Raw genomic sequence first — 24,369 nt, forward strand, 5'->3', positions numbered from 1 at the left:
TATTCATTTCGATAATTTGGTGGTAAATTTAGCCTATATATCACTAAGGTTTCATAGCCTAAAGGTTTACTTGTCAAATGAGCCATTTAGTTCTTGAAGTCCTATGGTTAAGACAAGTCTAAAAGTTTGGGAGGTTTTTACATATAAAGTTTGGTTCATGTCATGTTGTAGGTGTTTTCATTGGAAAGTTCTCAAAATCATCTTTCCAATGGTATATTTGGTTCTTCAAACCGAATTCTAGATCAAAAGATAGAGCAAATTGAAGTTTTGCTCCTAAAAACCAGAAAACAAAGGAAAAACATAAAAAAAAATTAAGTTTTAGGTATTTTCCTTCTGCCACGTGTCATCTTGGTGTGAAATCGAAGAATTTTTGATATTTTTTCATATCGTAGGATACATAAGAGGCACATCGGAGGAAGTGGCATATATTGGGACTCGAGGTCTGTGGGCATCGGAATATCGGAGCAGAGACATGCTATTAGGAGCTGATATAATATTGAAGGGACAACAAAGCAGACATGTGATATTGGCCTTTTTGCAGAGGTGCATATCGGGGTTTCTCCCGATATACATATTGAGGAAACACCTGATATTAGGAGCCCAAAACAACGCGGACAAGTGGCACAAGGCGAGCGATGACATAGTGAATATATGTTTTATGCATTTAAATTAAAGGTTGAGTGAAGAAAGCTTAACAAAAGTTTATATATGTTAAAACCTTGGCGCAGGCCCTCCCTTATCCTCTCTCCACATGGATCAGGCCACGTCATGTATCGAGATATTATAATTTTTGGGGGTGAAACCAAATGTAATGTTGTAAAATACCCGATATCATCTAAGTCCCGATATTTTAAAGGGCCCAAACGCATATGGTGTGGTCCCATGTGTTACACATGGGATTGTTTATAATGTGGAAAATTAACTTAGAATCGACCCCCTTTCACCAAGTCCCGAAATGGTTAATGATTGTGGTTCTATGGTTCTAAAGGACCATACATTATGGTGATATTTCAAAGAATCGACCCCCGTCCCCAGCTAAAGGGTTTAGCCCCTAAAATATTTGGCCCTAGGTCCCTAGGCCCTGGTCATGTGGATTCTGCCTAAGCCCCCGGGGCTAGGCATATCGGAAAGTTTTACACCCCCGCGTAGTATAAAGTGGCATACAACAAAAAGTTCTGATATAATGAAAGGAATGATATAACAATCCCTTGGTCTCACGCGCCTGGTCCTATGGTAAATTTAATGAAAGGAAATGTCAGAAAGGGAGCTGAAGGTATCAAAAATTCCTCTGCTTCATGTGTTAAAAGGTTTTAATACAAAAGATCTGATTTCATTAAAACTCCAATGTATTGGCCTATGGTCTCACCCCTGGTCACAGAACTAAGAAAAAGGAGGGGTTAAGGGTTGAGGGGCCTAATTTTAAATAAACGACACTCGTTTCTTGGTTAATTTGTAATATTTTAAAAGGGTTCCGACATTAGTTTTGCTTTTAATTTTATGAAGATATTTTTCGGACCCCCCCAGACACTTCGAGACTTAACAGAAGGGGGCAGCCTGAAAATTGGTTTTAAAAATACATTTGTATACTACATGGTAGCTCCATAATGATTTCAGGGGGCCTCCTCCATTTACCATATACCACCCATACCCCCCCCAAAAACCACCATTCAACGTCTGAATCCTATGCTCAACAACAATGATAAAGCCATGTATTTTGTGATTGTGGAAAACTATTTGAAAAGGAGGTATTTTGTGATGAATGTTCAGTATAAAGGACATATGGCTCCCACTGCTAGTAAAAGGGAAAGAAGAAGATTCAAACATCATAGGTTCCAGGTGGAAATAAGGACACCAAATCACTTCCATATTTGAGGAACACAGATTCCAAATTGGTGATGTGTTATTTGATGTTAAAATTGTTTCTTTTTCTTAGTTTCCATATGTTTTTCCCTCCTTATTGTTGCAAGAAGATTAAGGGCTGAATTTTCTTAAGTGTACTCTGCTCTGGCTTGTTAACAATATCAATGTTTTCTTTCTGATATTAAGTATAGAATTCATCTGTGTATGCTCTATATTTAATTGAACTTAAATATCATTCATCTTATTCACACCACAAGCACTCTATAAGATCCAAGAGTTTGCCTACCCTACCCTATTATAGTTCCTCTGTCATTTTGTAATTGATTACTCAAAATTTTATGACTTCATGCCCAATGGACTTTTCCAACATCTTTCAACCAAACTTTTGAAAAACCCACCTCAAATTTTAATAGCTAGCCTAAGATCTTAAAAACATAAATATAAATTAGATAGAGAGATCCCTCTCTGAAGTTGGAAGGGCTAGATCCCAACTTTACAAGTGGTTTGTGGTTACCTTTGTAGTTTTCTTCCTCAACCTAGGAAAATTACAAAGTGATAACACATGGCATATGCATGTGGTTTATTGGTCATGATCTGTCACTAGCATGGAGGATTGCCTGGATTGATAGTGGATTTTCCTAGCCTTTCCATTTCCCGGATAACCATGGTGTTGTGGGTTTATTTCCTTGTTTTTCTAGTTGGGTCTCGTGTTTCCTTAGCTTGGGTTCAATTACTAGTTCCTGGAAGCCCTGGTTGGACAAACACTCTGGAAGCCCTGTAACAACTTGGGTTGAGTTACTAATCCTGGAAGCCATGGTTGGAAAAACACTCTGGAAGCCCTAGGTGGGTTGAGTTACTAGTCCTAGAAGCCCTGGTTGGAAAAACGCTTTGGAAGCCCGGAATAAGTTATGTGTTGAGTTACTAGCCCTGGAAACCTTGGTTAGAACAAATGCTCTGGAAGGCTTGGTTAGAGACCAATAGGATGATAGTTTTATGATGTCTAACCGTGGGTTGGAATCATTGTTTGATGGGTTGAGGTGGTTGGCCTTTGGAAGCCCTGGATGGTTTTGGATTGATGTGTTTTATGAGATACCACATTCATGCTTGGAATATAGCACGAGGGTGACTGCCTGAAGAGATTTTTGGCTCATCCATGTCTATGGTCAGGAGGTTCGTGGAAGTTCCACTACTGGTTGGCCTTTGCATCATTAATAAGAGGTTATTATCCCTTGTTGTTTTATGAGTATTTTACTGGTTTATATGTGGATTAGATGGATGTTATTTCCTTGGCATTTCTATCCCTATTATGATGGTTATGAATATGTATTATGACAGTGGCTATGTCTGGATCTCATCACCTTTTAAATGAATGAACAATTTATCTATGACCTAATGGATGAAATGACAGTTAATGTGTTGAGGCATCAATGCTTCTTAGTGATTCTCAGATGGGTATGAGAACCTTATGCTTAGATAGGTTATTTACACCTGTAGATTACATATTCAATGTTTGATGAAATTCCAGTCATGGCTAGTAGGGGTCCAATCAAGGGCTTTTTCAAGTAATTGCAATTATATCATCATTTCTATGTTATATTTTTGTTCTGAAGGTTGCATTGAAATATAGGCAGTGACCTGGGATATGGGCCTGAAAAAGTGGCTCAAATCTCGGGGACGCCGGAAAAAAACTTAGCAAAATAGTCCCTGGATGCTGGCATGTCATGTCATGAGAGCGTTAAGGGCCTCCTGGACACTGTCATGCCCATATCATTGGAGCGTCTGAGGGTTAAGTGGTCTAAAATCTCAATGGGACCTAGGGGTTGGTTAGCAGAAAGTTTGGGTTGGTTCCTAGGGGTCCTGTTGATGATGTTGAAGATTGGTATGATGTGTCTCCACTGGTTCCACTTCCTTAACATGACTTAGGAGTTCGAATCATATCATAGCAACTCCTCATCACATGTTTACCATGGTTGGTCGGTTATGTAGAAAATCCCGTAGATTCACAAGCTCATGCAATTTACTAAAGAAAAAGACAAGAATCTACTTCTATTGTTTACAGTGGAATCCCATAAATATAGACGAAAATAGTAATCAACAAGAGGAAGATAAATCAATGGCACATAACACAATAAGTATCAGGGGAAATCCACAGCTCAAAACCCCTAATATCTATATTACATTAATCAGAAATCCAAGATGATAATACAATGCTTGTTCTCACAAGAACACTTGTAACACTTAGTATATTTAATCTCTTATCTCAGAAGCAAGCTCAAACAAAACCTTAGCCTCTTCCGCTTCTTTCCAAGCCCCTATTTCCTTGCTCCATTGGTCAAATAATTTGGATGAAAACAATATGCTCTGCTCAACCTTGAGCTTAACCTGCACAAGTATTTCCTATCCTCCGCCTAATGACTTACTTTGGCCAATACTTGGCCAAATTTCCAAGCCTCCAAGCTTCTAATTATTTTCACATTTCTTGAGAGAATTAGCCCGTATTTAAAGGGAAATTCCTCATCCATAACTGCGCAATCCAAAATTAGGTCCTTCTCTGATTACATGCATGATATTTACAACTCAGTAAATCATACAACTGATAGTACACTGTCCATGCACTCTAGTCTCAACTGGGTCTTTCTTAGAATCAACATGCATGAATTTATGATGAGGGAATCTTCAATTAATTGGAGTAGCACTAGTGGATGCATTAGTGTACCAATTGATTGTTAATCCTCTATTAGTTCCACAAACAGTTTGGAACTAATTTAACTGAACTTAACTCAGTAAACTGATTTACCTAATTACAACTCACAATTAAACTCATACCGGACTCCTAAAATTTAGGGAGAACATATACATGACTTCTAAAAGACTCCCAACACAAAATTCCTAAGTTAATTAAACTTAATTAACTATTTACAAGTTTCTATGAGAATAGAATTCGATTTTAATTCTCAGTTTAATTTAAGGACAAATTAAACTGGAATTTCCGGATTCTATTTTTAATATTTCTTGTTGATATTTTCAACACTCCCTCTCAACAAGAAAAGAATTCAACTCGATCCCTAGAAATTAAAAAAAACATCCAACCTGAATTAGTATGATGCATCTGTCATCAAATTCTTTGATTGTTATTGCCTCTGTTAACTGAAAAATTTGAGCTTTTGTTGACTCTGCTTTACTACACTATTGTCAACCCTTCTCTTCACTCTTCTGTATATGAATGCTCTAGCCTCTCTCACTATGATATTTGAATGCATCAATCCCAATGATTCCTCCCGCTATTATGTACTTTGGGCTCTCGTAGCAAGGTATGATCCATGAGATAAAACCTCTCAATGGAACCTGCCCAATTTCAGCCCTCTTGGGACTATCACTTCACATCGCCCCACCTCACGCCTGGAGGTATTGCTGCATGTGATCCCTCTTCCCACTTGGCTCGAAATTCCCCCCTGCCAGAGGTCTCTACATGAATGGATGCCTTCACTCGGTCTCCTCTCAACTTCTCCATTTGTGGCTGCTCCACAATTGTCTGAGACTACTTCTGAGACTGCTTCTTCTTTGCTTGAGTGGATCTCTCCACTCGGTCTCCTCTTAGCTTCTACAATTGTGGTTGCTCCATAATTTTTTGAGACTTCTTCTTCTGGGGCTGCATGTTGGGAGGTAATTTACTCTCCCTCTCAACCACCAAGTCTCTAACCTTTCCCTTGATCCTCAAGGATTTTCATGCATCTTCAAGAGCATATAGGTTCTTGACCCGTGAACCGATCTGTTTCACCTGTCTCATGGTGATATGTCTAAGGAAAACCTTTCCCTTATTAAAAACCACATCATAGCCACAGTTTTCCAATGCTGTGACTGGAACAAGATTCTTCTTTAGTCCTGGAACATACATCACATCTGTGATCCTAAGAGGGGAGCCAGAATCCCTCTGTATGGTAACTGTATCAATCTTGATAGCTCTATACCTCTCGTCATCTCCAAACTCTATGTCCTGCTTGAGGTCTTTCTCCTCAAAATCACTAAAGATATCTCTATTCCCCGTCATATGGAATGAAGCACCCCTGTCAAGATACCACACGCCTCCCATGACAGTGATGGCCATGCATACAATGAGAGTGAAATCAAGTTCGAATTGTGAAGCTAAAGCTTCACCTGCTGTCGCTACTGTTGGATCCTTCTTGCTTGCTTTCTTTTGTGGGCAGTTCTTGGCATAGTGCCCATGCTCGTGACATTGAAAACACTTGACTTTTGTCAAGTCCATCTTCTTTCCACCCTCCTTGCCTTGTGAATTATTTCCCTTGGCATCATTTTCCTTACTCGCTAAGGAAAAATCCTCTTCCACTTCCTTGGAAGAGGTCCCATCTCTGGTGTTCCTCCTGATCTCCTCCTGCATCAAATCAAATCTGACCACAGTCGTTCCAAATTTGGCAGCTTCTCCTGACCATTAATGGAGTCCCGATAACTATGCCAACCCTTTAGGACTCCTAGAAGAGAAAGACTCACCATATCATCCTCAGCAACCGTGATTCCAACTCTTCCAAGTTCATCACGACATTGAGTGAACTTAGTAAAGTATTTTGGAATAGGCTCGCCTTTCTCCATTTTGATTTATTGAAGCTTGTCCTTCAGTTCCAATTTCCTTTGGTCACTGCTGTTTTGATACAAGTCAGTCAATTTTTTCCACATAGCATATGGAATTTCCTTGCCATGGAGACTCGAGACAATGTGGTCTCGAACTCCCTCAAGAATTATCTGCCTTGCCCTTGCCACACACTTCTTCCATTTAGCCAGATTCTGGGCATCTGATGCTAGTGGCTCAGGAATGTTCTGATCAATGAATTCCTTCTGTTAGGGTCCTATAATAATAGGATTCATAATTTTGAATTGGCTATGGTTAATCTTGTAATATTGTACATACTTTTTCTTTCTGCAAAATGTTTTCCATATTAAAAATAAAAAAATGTAAAGAGGGTATGTCCTAAAGAATAATCAAAGGACAGAAAAAAAGAGAAAAAAGATGAAAAAATTGAAAAATATGAACCCCAAAAAGAAATAATATAGATCATGAAAATGTGAAAATTCAAATGCCACTACTTTTTACTTTAGTTTGTAAAATAAGATTGTGTGCAGCTTGTCAGAAATGCCACAACCCATGATGGTCAAATAGCTTAATCTTGACTCATTCATGCTTTAAATTTCATGTTGATAGATAGAGAATAAATATCTAGCCAAATTGTTTAATCTTGGCAGATCAGTAGTTAGGTAGAGAATGAAAATGAGCTCATGAGTTTAATCTGAGCCATTGGAAGTTATAAGGTTAGAATTAGATAGTTTTCTTGTCAAAAGAAAAGGAAATAAAGGGTCAGCAAGCTCAAATGCACCCAATAAATGAAGAGAAAATGTTAGGGTAAATAAAGGGTAGGTAGAAGAAAGGTTGCAAATGCACAAGGTTACTGAGTCAAAACCACATTTATCATGCTTAATCCTATGTTTCATGTGCAGGAGGATTTATGAGAAAGATACGATATTCACAAGATGGTTTAACTAACTTCCCCTCATTTCACTATACCCCACAAGCTAATTTGATAATTTCCCCATTATCCCTTTATCACTTATAAATCCCCTATTCCCATCATTCTGACCCTTACCCCTTGGTTTCATACATTTTCCTAGTAATTACCCTTCAAAAATCATCCCCCTACCCAAAAGCCCTTTTCCTGTTGGCATTATGACACAGATTTGGCATTATGACACAGGTGTTGTCCTTGATGGCAACTCACTCAGATGACAGATCACAATTCAGACTCACAGATTGAAGAAAGAAAGGTATACGCAGGTTCCCCATTGACCAAGCCGCGTATACACGTGGGTTCGCTGACCAAAATGTGCATATAACGTACACACACACTTTCACGGAAGGAGAGGCACGCAAAAGTTGGAAAAATAAGTTTTGGTCTATGGTATTTGGTCCATGGTATTTTGATCCATGGTATTGGTCCAAGGTATCTTGTCCGAAGTGTTGGCCCCAGGTATTTAGTCCAAGGTATTGGTTCTAAGTGGTTTTGGTCCATGGTATTGAGTAAGGCCTAAGACTATAAAAGGAGGAGAAGATCATTAGGCAAAGGCACTCAAGTATTGAATATTTAATGAAGAGCAAGAACTAGAATACAGGTTATTGGGTTATGGTGCATAGCTGGATCCAAATCAAGGTTGAACCTTAGCGCTTGATGAAGGATAAGATCTAATGATGGTTCAAGATCTTAAGGCTTGAAGTGAAGTATCTTTGTATGGTTTTGATCTTTTATCTGAATAACTGACGCATGTTGTAGTTTGTAAATATGATGATCTGGGTATAACTGAAGTCTAGAATTGTTGTTAATATTAAATTATCATTACAGATCTGTACGTAGGTTCACTTTAGAAAAGGTGCGTATACATGCTGGTTCTGCATATCAAAACAACGTATACATCTTAAAGTTGATTTGCATATTTGTACGCAGGTTCGCCTTGAGAAAAGTGCATATGCACGCAGGTTCGAGTCATTGAAGTAGAGTATACCTCATAAAATATGATTTAGCTACTTCTGTTTGCTGTTGTAGTGTTATGGGTTCTGGTTACTGTATTCTGGTTACAACATTCTGAAAAGTGATTGATTGATTCAATTGTGGTTGGTGCAAAGGATATTGATTGATGCATATGTATTTGATGATCGAATGATGCTATTGATGGATCCAATCTGAAAATTTATGAAACGTGGTACCTGGAAGAAAAGAGAAGGTTGTAGCCTTCTATAGGCCGACACCTACGTACTAGTAAACATATAAGCTAGTACAAGAGCTAGGGGGTTGTAGCTCCCTTCCAGGAGAAGCTGGAGAATGAGAGAAGGTTGTAGCCTTCCGCAGGTAGAAGCCTGCGTACTGGTATAAGATTGCACCAGTAAAAAATTGTAAAAAGAAGTTTCTAATTTGAAAAGAAGATAGAGATGATTGCAGCAGGTGGTTTTCACCCACATTGGGTTTCCACCTTATATCTTGTGTTCATGTGTGTGATTGTTTGTCTGTCTTTACTGCACCTGGTTACTGTTATATGGTTCTGATGCAATGATTAAAGATCAACATATGATGAATTAACTGAATCATAAGTTTGCAGGATATATGCTTGTTGCCTTAAACACAGTTGCATATACACGCAATTTCCATTAACTAAAGTAGCATATATGAATCTAATTATGAGATGAAAAATTATTGACTTGCTAACACTGATTCACCCCCCTTCTCAGTATTATTTCCAACATTTCCCTAGTGTGAAACTCATTCCCCATTGCAGATATTACTTTCCCCCCTTATTAATTTCCCTATTTCCCTCAAAACCCACAAAAACCCCTTTATCCTAAGTTTTTATGCCCTTGCTTTATCTAATTAGTTTCCCCGCTGCATATTTCCCTGCCAAGCCTTTTTAACCCACCAACCCTAGGTGTAGTTAAAAAACCCCCCGGCACATAACCCATGGTCCCACCTTAATACCCACTGCTTAAATTAAAATTCCGACCTTATTTACTAATTAATTACAATTATTTGTAATTAAACCCCGGGCCTCGCCAAATCAATATCATGATTCCCTCCATGCATCTTAACCACACGATAGCCATCCAATCTCCTACCCCCAGATCTGACGGTGCGCATCCATACCGCGCGGGTTCATTATCCGGCCGATAACAGCTCGAGAGCATGCAAGATTTGCGGTTTTGCCTGGGCGTTGTTCTGATACGTGGTGACACTAGGTGAGATCGCGTGCTCGCAAAAAATATCGCCTGCCCTCCAAAAGCGGTGCGATGGACCAGAAAACCACCTCCCCGCCCAAGCCAAAAACTGCCCACTATTCATTCATAATTTCCGCACTAAAATGTGTCTGTTACCCGTTAAAAGGCCGAAAAAGCCCCAATTTACTCTTTTCTTGCGTTTTTCATTCTAAACCAGTACTAACCTATTTGCGACACCCTGAACCTGAAACGACCAAATTGACCACCGTTTGCTACCTAAAGAAGCTCCAGATACCTAATTGAAGCAACCAGTTGATAGTTGAAATCACCGTACCCTCTGCATTCACCACTGAACCTAGTTTACAGGCCAGACAATCGATTTCTAGGTATTCTTGGGAAACACCAAAATGACCCTTTAATTTGAAAATGCACAGTTTAAATTGAAAGCTTAATTAATTGAATTAATTAAAGAAACTTAGCTAAATTGAAAATAAACCTGCTATACCCCCGAAGCCCTTATGTAGACTGTAATTACCCACCCACTCTACCAGAACTTATAAACCTCACTCCTGAAACCACCACAAGCCTAATTCATATATGAAAACCCAATTATGGCTTCCCAAACCTCTTTGGACATGAGACCTCTGCAAACCCCTCACCTGGACATCGAGCACCTTGCATTAGCAGACAAAGACTTTCATATAATTTCCCAAATATTTGTTTCCAGAAGTACACCTCTTCCCAAACATCATCCACTTCTGTCATGCTTGCTACATTCCTAGCCAAAGGGCCATTGTCACCCTTGACCAACAAGTTTTGTTTACCATCACTGCATAATCCATTAACCAAATACTGTAGGTCCAACCAACCCATAATGAGACCCCATTGTCTATTGGAGAATCGTTGGAACTTTATACCAAGTTAGACCTTCCTAGAATAGCCCAAATTTTCCAAACTTTCATCATAGAAGAGTGTCATACTCCCGCAGATAGTCCTCCTTATGTTGCCACCATTTTTTTTGAGAGAGGCAGACAGATTATTACCATCCTCTCTTGCATCTTAGGATATACCACAGATGAGCATGTGGATGAGGTTTTCATGGCCTTCCTTTCCATCTTTAGCCTAAGGAAGTCTTCTACTGTAATTTACAACTATGCTCAGTTCATTGCATACAGGATGCATGAACAATTCACCAGATTACCTACTGAAAGAGTCTTCAAGTATTCATCTGTATTATTTCACATGTTTTTATACTACCAACCAGATAAATTCCCTGTCAGCATCCAAGTTGGATACCAAGGGAAATCAAAGATCAATTATTTATTGGACACCCTTGATCCAAAAGTACTCCACTACATTCACTTATAAGGACTTCATTGATTCATTTGTCCATCCAGACATGAATATGCTAACCAGTACCCCTCAGCCTAGAATCAGCCAAGAGATCAAAAGGGTGTCACAGTTGGCCAAGAATAGTAAGGTGGGAGACTAGTATCTATACCAGAACCACACAAATATAAGAATTTATGGATGCCAACTTTCCCCTTACAAAGTGCCCAAATTATTTGTACTAGAATATTTTAGGCAAATAATCAACTCTGATGAAGTTAACTTCCTGGTAGCTAATAAGAAAACCCAATTCAAAATGAAAAATCAATTGGGCCCCTTCATTTGTAACACCAGAGAAGCTGGATCAGAAGCAGACAAGATTTTACAGCAAATGAAGTTCAAAAACAGTTTTATGTGGCAGTATGACCCTCATGGAGACATAAATAAATTGAGGATCAAGGTCAAGTTGGGACCTTTCATCCATCATCCCATAACAGACATTGAGATGTTTGCCAACCAATCGGAATGGTTGGAAAACACTCTAATTGAACTAGAATTTCTAGATTCTATTTTTAACATTTCTTGTTGCTATTTTCAATAGGCTACTTGGGTAGATGTGGGAGGAGGGTGTTATAGAGTGGTGTAACAACCCTGGTGAAATTCCATGTAATAAAAGTCAATAAAGGAAAAATAATAGCCATAGTTGATGGGACACTTATTCCAAGTTGAATATTGGGCAAAACATCCTAGTGTGGGTGTTCATTGTTTATTATGGCTAAGGAAATTGGCAAAGGTAATGACTAAGGCTTTGGAAAGGAAAAATGGCATTTTTGGCAGATTTATTTATGAAAATAAAGGAAATTAGGAGAAAAGGAAGGTGAAAGGTCATAGGTTGCACGTGAGGAGGAAATTGAAGGAAAATAATGGAAAATGAAGAAAATAAAGGCCTAATTGATGAAAAGGCGCCTCAAGATCAATTTGTAACCTTTTTTTAGTTTAGTTTTGGAGCTCTCTCATTATTCTCTCTCTCTCTCGCCCACTCTTTCAAACTTAGAGTTTTATTGGATCATTTTGACATTGGATCAAGAAAGGAAAAGAAGGAAAGAGGAAGCAAAGATCAAGTAAGGAAGAGTATGATTAAGCAACTACAACAATATTCTTTGCAGGTATCAATTTCAATGTGTTTTTTCCTTGCTAGATTTGGCATGCATGGTATTATTTATGGTTCTTTGTTGTTATGGCATGATTTTTTCCAAGTGTGACAATGTTTTTAGGCTAGCCTTTCCATTTCCAGATAGCCATGGTGTGATGGGGTTCTCATGTTTTGGTTGAGCTAGATTGCCAGATGGATTCAACGGCAAGTGAGGTGGATCTCCGAATGAAGAACACATGGCCTAGTAACCCCTGAACCAGACTGTGGGTTGCGATAAATATAGATTTTGTGTTGCCTATGTGGTCCTAGGAATCCTTTCCGACGAATGGAAGGCTATAAAATAAAGTCAAGAGGTGGTTTTCTCTCTATTGGGCCTAGTACTCCTGGGCAGGGATATGTGGTAAAGCTTGGATAGTGGGTCTTGGTTTAAGGCCTAGTGATCAGGAGTGGATTGTGGTAAATCTTGAGAGACTGGGAGATAGGAAAATTTCTCACAGTGTAGGTGGAGAAATTCGGTGGCATACAAGCTTGTTTGGCCTATTCATTAGGTGGAGATCATGGTAAATCCTGTTATGACACGTTGATTGTGTTTTCCTAGTGATCTAGTATGGATTAAAGTAAAGCCTGGTTTCTATTGATGAGGATGAGGTGGTTTAGCCTAGGGATGCCCTGGTTGGTTCTTTTGGTTTGAGTCGCACATTCATGCTTGGAATATGGCACGAGGGTGAATGGTTGAAGAGATGTTTGGCTCAGCCATTCTATGGTTGCGTGGAACATGGTAGTCCCATCCTAGGTTTCGATTTTGCATCATCAATATGAGGTTATTTCGCCTTGTATTTCTATGAGTATTATACTGGTTTATATCTGGATCATATGGCTGTGATTTCATCGATATTTCTGTTGCTATTATGCTAGTTATGTATGTGCATTATGACAGTGTCTATGTATGGATCTCATCATCTTTTTACTTGTAAATGAATGGAAAATGTATCTATGACCTAATATATGATAATGCAACAAATTATATGAGGGAATAATGGTTCTTAACGATTCTCTGATACGTATGAGATACCTATGCTAAAATATGTTGGTTACACGTGTAGATTACATATTTGTGATATGTTTGACGAAATGTCTGTCATTGCTAGTAGGAGTCTAGTTAAGGGCTTGTTCAACTACTTACTTTTGCATCATTGTTTCCTTATTATCTTACTGTTCTTAAGGTGTCATTTAATTCTGGGCAGTGACCTAGGATATGGGATTAAAAAAGTGGCTCAAATCCTGGGGACGCTGGCACAACGCTGAGGAAAATAGTCCCTGAACGCTGGCATGTCTTGTCATAAGAGCATCTAGAGCATCCTGGACATTGATAGGCCTATAGCGTGATAACGTCCAGAGGTCAAGTGGTAAAAAATTAAATAGGACCTAGGGGTTAGATACCTGAGTGGTTGGAATGGTTCCTAAGAGTCCTGTAGCTGATGTGGAAGGTTTGTATGTTATGTTCCCATCGATTCCACTTCCTTATGGTCACATAGGAGGTTGAATCTAATCATAGTAGCCTCTCGTCAGATGTTTACCCCGGTTCATTGGTTACTTGGGTAGATGTGGGAGGAGGGTGTTATAGAGTGCTATTAGAGCATGGTTCACCCCTCGGATTGGATGGCCAATGTGTTGGTCATGCATTCATGTCATTTCCACGTATGTTAATCAACCTTGTGGTCTATGTACTTGTTTCATTTGCATGGTGACAGTCATGGTTGTAGTGATGTTGCCATCTAAAATAGGATGTTATTGTTATGAAGTATCTCGTCATGAGTGTATGATTGGCTACATGTTGTTCATGATGCTTGTGTATTGTTAGTGTATGTCGGTATGGTTGTTGTTGTCATGCATGAGGTCATGGTATGTGTAGTGTATATGGTCATGCATTGATGACTAGACTCTAGCTAGACTGATGGTTACATGGTTAGGTGCTTATGTATCATATGTCTATATGTTGTTATGATTATGTTATACATGTATCATGTTGATTTGATGTTATTGCAGATGAGATATCCTCCCCAAATTTTGCTAAGGTACGTTGGTATATTGTGATTTGGTTTAGCTGACATAGTATGCCTTGCAGGAGAAAGGTCAAAATGATAGCAATATCGTAGACTACAAAAACTTTCCCTATGAATTAGATGAGAAATGTGGTATTGGGAACTCTTCTGATTTGGAAGACACGTTGAGAAGCTTGAAGGAATAAATAAGGAGTTGTAAGGTGGGCAATGACAAAATCATATAGGCACAAAAGAAGCAAGTAGAGGTTAATGTTATACTTCTTCGAAGTTTGTTAGAATTGCAGTGACAAGGGCCACTTTGGATCAATCATGGACAAGAAGACAAAACTAATGGGGCATATGGTAGTAGGTATCATGGTGGTCACATTTCAAATAAAGATGACACTATTAGAGATGCCAGGTTGTTGGATACTATGGATAGAAGAGGTGATGGGCACAGGTGCTATTCTAGCTCTGGTTCTGACAGGCATCATGATCGTCATCGTTATCTTCCTTATAGAAGGAGTGATAGGGGATACTTGCCAAATGAGTTTAAGAAAGAAAAGCCACCTACTTTTGATTGAGATATGAATACAATGGAAGATGAAGAGGCTTGGATACATGGGATGAAGAAGTTCTCTGAGTTGCATAATTACACAAATGATATAAATGTTAGAGTAGTTATCTTTAGCCTAAGAGGTAAAGCATACATATGGTGGGAAGATGTGAAGCGGGTTAGAGACATTAGGACCAATGACTTTAGTTGGCATGAGTTCAAGAGGCTTTTTAGGAAGAATTACTTATCATAAATGTACTACAATAGTAAGTCCAAAGAGTTTTATGAGATAAATATGGGATCAATGACAGATGAAGAGCACATGACCAAGTTTCTGGAGCTATTGAGGTATGTAATGTACCTTGAATGTGATAAGGCTAAAGTTTAGTGATTTTTTAGTGGATTTCCATTATCATTTAGAGATTGGATTGAGTATGATGAGCCTCATCACTTGAGGAAGTTATTGGGAAATTGAAACATTGCTATGAACAATCAAAGCGTAAGAATGAATCTCAGCAAGGTTGGAAAGGGAAATACAAAGATAAAAGTAAATGGAAGCTTAAGAGAGAAAGGCCTTAGAATGCAGAAGAGAAAGAAAATGTGGCACCACAAAAGAGGTTCAATGCAACTAGATAGGGACATGGGTCACAACAACAACAATATATAGGTGAGGGTACTGGTCGGTTGGAGTGTTGGACATGTGGTAAGAAGCACCTTAAGAGATATTGTCCATAGAATCAGGGTGGCAGGCCTCAAAAATATAGCATGCAAGAGGCAGAGATTGTTGGGGATGTTGGTTAGAGTGTTCCTCATATTTATGCAACAATGGATAATAAACATGCATACCATTAGGAATCTACCATTGAGATGGATGGTAAGATTTGTGATCAAGTCATTTCTATTTGGATTGACCCTGGATCTAATTATAGTTATCTTAGTCCTGACTTGGTGGATAAGTGTGGTTTGAGTAAGGAATTGCATGCAGAATATTGGTTAGTGCAGTTGGTTACAGGTACAAAGAAACGAGTTCATAATTGGATAAGAGTTTGTGCATTCAATTTGAATGGTATTCCTACTACAACACATTTGAATGTATTACCATTGGGATCATACAATATGTTGTTGGGCATGGATTGGTTGTATCTTCATAGAACCAAGGTGGATTGCTATGACAAAGCAATTGAGTGTGTGGATGACAATGGGGAACCAAGAGTCTTGCAAGGAAAGAATAAATCCACATCAATTAGAATGGTGATAACTATGAAGGAAAAATGTAGTCGTAGAAAAGGGTGTGTGTTATTCACAATGCACATTTCTAGTGACAAAGGTAAGGAGGTTGGGGATGCAGATGTTTTGCAAAGGTACCCAGTTCTACAACAGTTTCAGGATGTATTTCCTGAGGACATTTTAGATTTTCCACCTCAAAAGGAGGTAGAATTTTCTACTAAGTTGGTGCTAGGGGTAACTCCAACATCCAAATCACCTTACAAGATGAGCGCACCTGAGTTGGTAGAGTTTAAGTTGCAGTTGAAGGAAATGTTGGACAAGGGTTGCATTAGGTCAAGGGTATCACCTTGGGGCACACCGATATTGTTTGTGAAGAAGAAAGATGGTACTCCCATATTATGGATTAACTACAGGTAGTTGAACAAAGTGACTATCAAGAAGAGGTACCCGTTACCAAGAATTGATGACTTTCTCGGTCAGTTGAAGGGAGCAACAATGTTCTCGAAGATCAATTTGAGATTTGAATACCATCAGTTATGCATCAAAGAAGAGGACATCTACAAGACCACATTTAGAACCAAGTATGGGCATTATGACTTTGTCATAGTCCCATTCGGTTTGACTAATGGTCCAACTACATTTATGCACTTGATGAATAGTGTGTTACGTCTGTATTTGGATAAGTTTGTTATTGTGTTCATTGAAGACATATTGGTATATTCTAAAAATTAGAAAGAGCATGCCAAGCATTTGGCAGTAGTGTTGAGGTTGTTGAGAGAGCATCAGCTATATGCTAAGCTCAACAAGTGCAGTTTCTTTTAGATTGATGTACATTACTTTGGACATGTTGTCTCCTAGGAGGGAATTGCAATAGATCCAAAAAAGATAAGGGCTGTCATGGAGTGGATAGCTCCTAGAAATGTGTATGAGGTGAGATCTTTCATGGGGTTCGTAGGTTATTATAGGAGGTTCATCATGAATTTCTCACAGATTTCTTATCATGTTAAATTATTGCAGAGGAAAGGTAAGAAGTTTGACTAGACCGAGTAGTGTGAGGCTAATTTTGATCAGCTTAAGCAGTTGTTGACACATGCTCCAATGTTAAATATTGCAGATTCATAAAAGGAGTTTGTAGTACGTACAGATGCTTTCAAGAGAGCACTTGGTGGAGACCTTATGCAGGATGGACAACAGGTGGTATGCTATGAGTCATAAAAACTAAATGAGCACGAATAAAACTACCTTACACATAATCTTGAGTTAGCAGCGATCATACATGCATTAAATATGTGGAGGCACTATCTTCTTAGCAAGAGGTTTGTACTGATGAGTGACCACATTGGGTTGAGGTATTAGTTTGACCAATTGAATTTGAATGCCTGGCTGGATAGATGGTTGGCCATGAACAGTGAGTTTGAATATGAGATCATGTACATTAAAGGAAAGGAGTATAGGGTGCCAGATGCTCTTAGCAGGTAGAAACAAGTAAATCACTTAGTAGCTATGAGATCCTATGGGATAGAATTACAGGATAGGATCTTGCAGGCAGGTCAGTAGGATGTCAGGTATATGGAGATTATGCACAGGTTGCAGTAGAGTACAGGTAAAGGTACAGGTGGTAGTACATGTACAGGTATAGGAGCAGGTGCATAGGATGTGGACTATTGCCTTACATAAGATGGATTGGCCATATTTAGAGATAGGATATATGCACCAGACAACAGTGAGATCAAGAAGCTGATCTTGAGGGAGTTTCATGAGAAACATTATTTAGGTCACCTAGGTTACCATAAGACATTGAATGCAGTGAAGATATGTCATTATTGGCTGAATCTAAAGAAGGATGTAGCAAATTTTGTGGCTAGGTGTTTCAATTGTCAATGTGTGAAGGTAAAGTGTAAGCATCTAGGTGGACTGCTACAACCGATTGTGATTCTTGAATGGAAATGGGAGGTCATTTCGATGGAATTTATCACGAGGTTTCCGAGGACAGTGAGACAACATGATTCCATCATGGTTTGTTGTGGACAGGTTGACAAAGGTTGTGCACTTCATTCTAGTGAAGTCTACATTCTCAGCTAGTGATGTAGCACAGTTATTCATCATAAATGTGGTTAGATTGCATGGTGCTCCAAAGAATATTGTGTTAGATAGGGATGAAAAGTTCACTTCCAAGTTTTGGAAGGATTTGTTTGCAAGTTTGGGCACAAAGTTGGCCTTCAGTAAAACTTATCATCTGCAGATAGATGGACATACAAAGAGGGTCAACAAGATATTGGAGGGCATGTTGAGGATGTATGTGATGCATCAACAATGAAAGTGAGAATAATATCTTCCACTGGTAGAGTTATCTTACAACAATGGGTATCAAGAATCTTTGAAGATGAGTCCATTTGAGGCATTGTATGGGAGGAGTTTCAATACCCACAAGTTGGAGTGATCCAGTTAACATGGTGTTGATTGGACTAGAAATGTTGGCGAACATGGAACATAAAATTCAGGATATAAAGAAGAATCTAAAAGTAGCACAAGATAGGAAAAAGAGCTACCTAGACTGGAATAGGTTGTTCAAGGAGTTGTAGATTTGGGAACAGGTGTACTTATGCATCAAGCCAAAGAAGAGCTCCTTACGAATTGGATCATGTGTCAGGATAGCAACACGGTTTTGTGGACCCTTTAATATTATTGAGAGGATTGGGGTAGTATCCTATCGACTTGCACTGTGTCCGACAATGAAATTCCATGGTGTTTTCCATGTGTCATTGCTTAAGAAGAATCTTAAATATGTTGATCATGGGATTGACTGGTTTGTATTGCAGGTGCGACCAAATGGAGAATTCTAGTTGGAGGCTCAGTGTATATTGCATAAAAATGTGCTCATGCTCTGGAACTGAGAAATCTAGCAGGTTAAAGTGTAGTGGAAGCAATTTGGGCCAGAGGAAGCTACATGGAAGATGGAGGATGAGATGTGTGCTATGTATCCTTCATTATTTGTCGGTTGAGGTAAAGCAGTTTTGGTACGGTGTTTTAGTATATGTCTTTGGTATATTTTTTGGTACATGTTTGATGATGTTTTGGTATATATACATATGTATATGGATGTAAATACTGCCATGAGATGTGTTATAAAGCTCCAATAAGTGGTATGGGTGTCATGCCATTATGATGTTATGCTTCTTATGTTGTCATTTCGGTTTTCTTTTCAGCAGGGTGATTATTGTAAATACTGCATCGAGCTATACTATAAATCTCCATGGGAAGTATGTTTCTTTTTCAACGGTTTTGTTGAGGTATAGGTGTGGTTGAACACTAAGTATGGTGTCCCCCAAGGGGGAGGGTTCTGTAATAGCCTTGGTGAAAATTCCATGTAATAAAATTTAATAAAGGAAAAATAATGACCATAGTTGATGGGACACTTATTCCAGGATTTTAAATGTTGGGTAAAACATCCTAGTGTGGGTGTTCATCATTTATTATGGCTAAGGAAATTGGAAAAGGCAATGGTTAAGGCTTTGGAAATGAAAAATGGAATTTTTGGCACATTTTATTTATGAAAATAAAGGAAAATAGGAGAAAAGGAAAGTGAACGGTCACAAGTTTTATGTGAGGATAAAATTGAAGGAAAATAATGGAAAATGAAAAAAATAGAGGCATAATTGATAAAAAGGCTTATGAGGATCAGTTTATAACCTTTTGTCAGTTAAGTTCTGTAGCTCTCTCATTACTCTCTCTCTCTCTCTCTCTTAGACACTTAGAGTTTTCTTGGAGCATTTTGGCATTGGATCAAGAAAGGCAAAGAAGGAAACATGAAGCAAAGATCAAGCAAGGAAGAGCATGATCAAGTAACTACACCAGGATTCTTTGCAGGTATTGATTTGCATGTGTGTTTTCCTTGCTAGACTTGGCATGCATGGTATTGCATGTGGTTCTTTGTTGTTATGACATGATTTTTTTCCAGGTGTGATAGTATTTTCAGCCTAGCCTTGTCATTTTTGGATAACCATGGTGTGATTGGGTTCTCATGTTTTGGTTGAGTTGTATTTTCAGATGGATTCAAAACTGAGTGAGGTGGATCTACGAATGATAGAACACATGGCCTAGTAACCCCTGAACTGGACTGTGAGTTGCGGTAAAGCCATATTTCGTGTCGCCTCAATGGGCCTAGGAATCCTTGTTAGTGAATGGTAGGATATACAGTAAAACTAAGAGGTGGTTTTCTCTTCGTTGGTCCTAGTAATCCCGAGTTGGGATACGTGGTAAATCCTCCAGAGTGGGTCTTAGTTTAGGGCCTAGTGATCCAACGTGGATTGCGGTAAAGCCTGAGAGACTAGGAGACAGGGAAATTCCTCATGGTGTAGGTGGAGAAATCCAGTGGCATCCATGCTTGTTTCGCATAGTGATCAGGTGGAGATCATGGTAAATCCTATTATGACAATTTTATTATGTTGGCCTAGTGATCTAGGATGGATTACGGTAAAGACTGGTTTCTATTGAAGAGGGTGAGATAGCTTAGCCTCGGGATGCCCTAGTTGGTTCTTTTGGTTTGAGTCCCACATTCATGCTTGGAATATGGCATGAGGGTGAATGGTTGAAAAGAGATTTGGCTCAACCATTCTATGGTTGGGTGGAATGTGGTTGTCCCATCCTGGGTTTGGATTTTGCGTCATCAATATGAGGTTATTTCTCCTTATATTTCTATGAGTATTATACTGGTTTATATGTGGATCATATGGTTGTGATTTCATTGGTATTTATATTTCTATTATGTTGGTTATGTATGTGCTTTATGATAGTGGCTATGTATGGCTCTCATCATGTTTTTACTTGTAAATAAATGGACAATGTATCTATGAACTAATAGATGATAATGTAGCAAATTGTATAAGGGAAGAATGGTTCTTAGCGATTCTCAGATAAATATGAGATCACTATGCTTAAATATGTTGGTGACACATGCAGATTAATATTTGTGATATGTTTGAAGAAATGTCTGTCATGGATAGTAGGAGTTTGGTTAAGGGCTTGTTCAAGTATTTGCCTTTTTCATCATTGTTTCCTTGTTATCTTAATATTATGAAGGGGTCATTTAATTATGGGCAGTGACCTTGGCTCTGGGCTTGAAAAATTGGCTCAAATCCCGGGGACGCTGGCATAACATTGAGAAAAATAGTCCCTGGACGTTGGCATGCCTTGTCATGAGAGCATCCAGAACCTCCTAGGTGTTGGCAGGCCTATAGAATGAAAGCTTACAGAGGTCAAGTGTTCAAAACTTCAGTGGGACCCAGGGGTTAGCTACTAGAGTGGTTGGAATGGTTCCTAGGAGTCTTTTAGTTGATGTGGAAGGTCTATATGTTGTGTTTCTATTGATCCCAGTTCCTTAAGGTCACATAGGAGGTTGAATCTAATCATAGTAGCCTCTCATCTGATGTTTACCTCGGATGGCCGATTACTTGGGTAGATGTGGGAGGAGGGTGTTACAAGTGGTATCAGAGCATGGTTCACCCCTCAGACTGGATGGGTAGTGAGTTGGTCATGCATTCATGTCGGTTGCATATGTGTTGCTTATGCTTGCAGTCCATGTGCTTGTTTCACTTGCATGGTATTGATCATGGTGGTAGTGATGTTTCCATGTGAAGGTTCATGGTGTTTTTGTGGGATGTGTTGTCATGAATGTATGGTTGTATTTGAATTTTTAATGCATGTCAATGTTTATAGGTTGGTGTGCATGCATTTTTATGGTTATGGTTATGCATGTATGGTAGGTCAGACATGCATTGTGATATCATTGTATGCAATTAGGTCATCATGATGATTTTGGTATGTTATGATGTTGATGTGTTGGCTAAGAAAGAGCAAGAGATGCAGACCATCAAAGTGAAGTCATAGCACTAGACTTTGGGTAAGAGAAGATATGTTAGTTAATGGATTGTTATATGCATTAGGTTTGTACACATGTTTTTCATTCTATTATTATGGTTACATGTATTATAAATGCTAGTTGATAAGTGTATTCATATACACATGTGTCAAATAGTCATGAATGATAGTAACTTGTGGTTGTATGCATTGTTGTTGTTGTTTTATGTTAGTTAACTAGATGATTATGTTATATGTAATTGATGAATATGCTATATGTTCACTTGTAGTTTGTAACAACCCTAGTGAAAATTCCATGTAATAAAAGTAAATACAGGAAAAATAATTAACACGGATGATGGGACACTTATTCCAAGCTAAATGTTGATAAAAATCCTAGTGATGGAGATCACTTGCAATTGTTTATAGCTAAGTAAATTGGCAAAGGAAATGGATAAGTCTTTGGAAAGGAAAAATGGAATTTTTAGCACATTTATTTATGAAAATAATGGAAATTAGGAGAAAATGGAGGTGAAAGGTCATAGGGTGCATGTGAGGAGGAAATTGAAGGGAAATAATGGAAAATGAAGTAAATAGAGGCATCATTCATAAAAATGTTTCTGAGGATTAGTTGGTAACCTTTTGTCAGTTAATTTTTAGAGCTCTCTCATTATTCTCCCTCTCTCTCATTATCTTGGAGACTTAGAGTTTTCTTGGAGCACTCTTGGAGGGTATGGCATACTTGGATTCTTGGATCAAGAAGGAAAAGGAATAGCAGGAAAGCACAAGAAGGCATGGGGATCAACAACTACATCATATTTTCTTGCAGTTACCGAGTTTCATGTATGTTTCCTTCAATAGTTTTGGCATGCATGGCATATGCATGTGGAGTTTGGTTGTGATATGTCATTGGCATGGAGGATGGCCAGGATTGACAATGGATTTCCTAGCCTTGCCATTCCCTAGATAGCCATGGTGATTGTGGTTTTAATTTCATGGTTTATTTTTGGTTGGTTCTCATGTTTCCTTAGCTTGGGTTGAGTTACTAGTCCTAGAAGCCCTGGTTGGACAAACTCTCTAGAATCCCTATAAAATCTTGGGTTGAGTTACTAGTCCTGGAATCCTTGGGTGGAAAAACGCTATGGAAGCCCTTGGTGGGTTCAGTTACTAGTCCTGAAATCCGTGGTTGGAAAAATGCTCTGGAAGCCCTGTATAAGTTGTGGGTTGAGTTACTAGTCCTGGAAGCCTTGGTTTAACAAACACTCTGGAAGCCCTAGAAGGCTTGGATGGAGACCAATCTAATGATGGTTTTGGTGATGTTCGACCGAGTGGTGGAATCACTATTTGATGGGTTGATGTGGATGGCCTCTTGAAGCCCTGGATAAGTATTGATTGATGTGTTCTATGAGATCCCACATTCATGCTGGGAATATGGAACATGTGTGAATGGCTGAAGAGAGATTTGGCTCAGCCATTCTACGATCCAGTGGAGTGTGTAATTCCCATCCCAAGTTTGGATTTTGCATCATTAATGAAAGGTTCTTTCTCCTTGTATTTATATGAGAATTTTGATGGATTATATGTGGTCTATATGGTTGTAATTTCATGAGTATTTTTGTTGCTATTATGTTGGTTATGTATGCGTTTTATGAAAACAACCATGTATTGCTTTCATCATGTTTTTACTTGTAATTGAATGATCAATGTATTTATGACCTAATGGATGGAATGGAAATTGATGTGTTGAGACATCAATGGTTCTTAGTGATTCTCAACTAAGTATGAGACCCCTATGCTCAAAATTTTTATTTACACATGTAGATTACATATTCATGATATGTTTGATGAAATGGCTATCATGGATAGTAGGGGTCTAGTAAAGGTTTCATTCACGCATTTGCTTTAGTATTGTTATTTCCATGTTATTTTACTGTTCTAAAGAGATGGTTCAATTCTAGGCAGTGACCTGGGCTCTAGGCCTGAAAAAGTGGCTCAAATCCTGGGACACTGGCATAGCACTGGCAAATTTAGTCTCTGCATGTTGGAAGGCAAGCAAGTGAGAGCGAATTTTGTTTTATCGACACTGGAATGCCTACAACATGAGAGCTACTGAGGCTTAAGCTATCCAAAAGCTTAGTGGGACCCAAGGGCAAGTTGTCTAAAGTGTTAGATTAGTTCCTAAGGTTCTTGAAGCTGATGTTGAATGTCTATATGGTGTGTTTCTATCGGTTCCACTTCCTCAATGTGACTTAGGAGGTTGAATCATCTCATAGTGGCCTATCGTTGCATGTTTACCCCAGATGGCTGGTTACTTGGATAGATGTGGGAGGAGGGCGTTACAAATTGGTATCAGAGCATGGTTCACCCCTCAAACTAGATGGGCTATGTGTTGGTCATGCATGCATTTTAGTTTCATGTGTGTCTCTCGCACTTGCATTCCATGTGTTCAATGCATTTGCATGATGTTGATCATGGTTGGAGTGATGTCATCATGTGAAAATTGAATTTATTGTTATGGGGCGCAACATAGTGAGTGTATGACTAGTTACATGTTGACTTATGTCCCTTACATGTATCATTGTAG

This window comes from Pinus tabuliformis, chromosome 7 (assembly GCF_031772625.1).
Source record: "Pinus tabuliformis cultivar Carrire ecotype Pingquan chromosome 7, CPIR1, whole genome shotgun sequence".
NCBI classification, from domain to species: Eukaryota; Viridiplantae; Streptophyta; class Pinopsida; order Pinales; family Pinaceae; genus Pinus; species Pinus tabuliformis.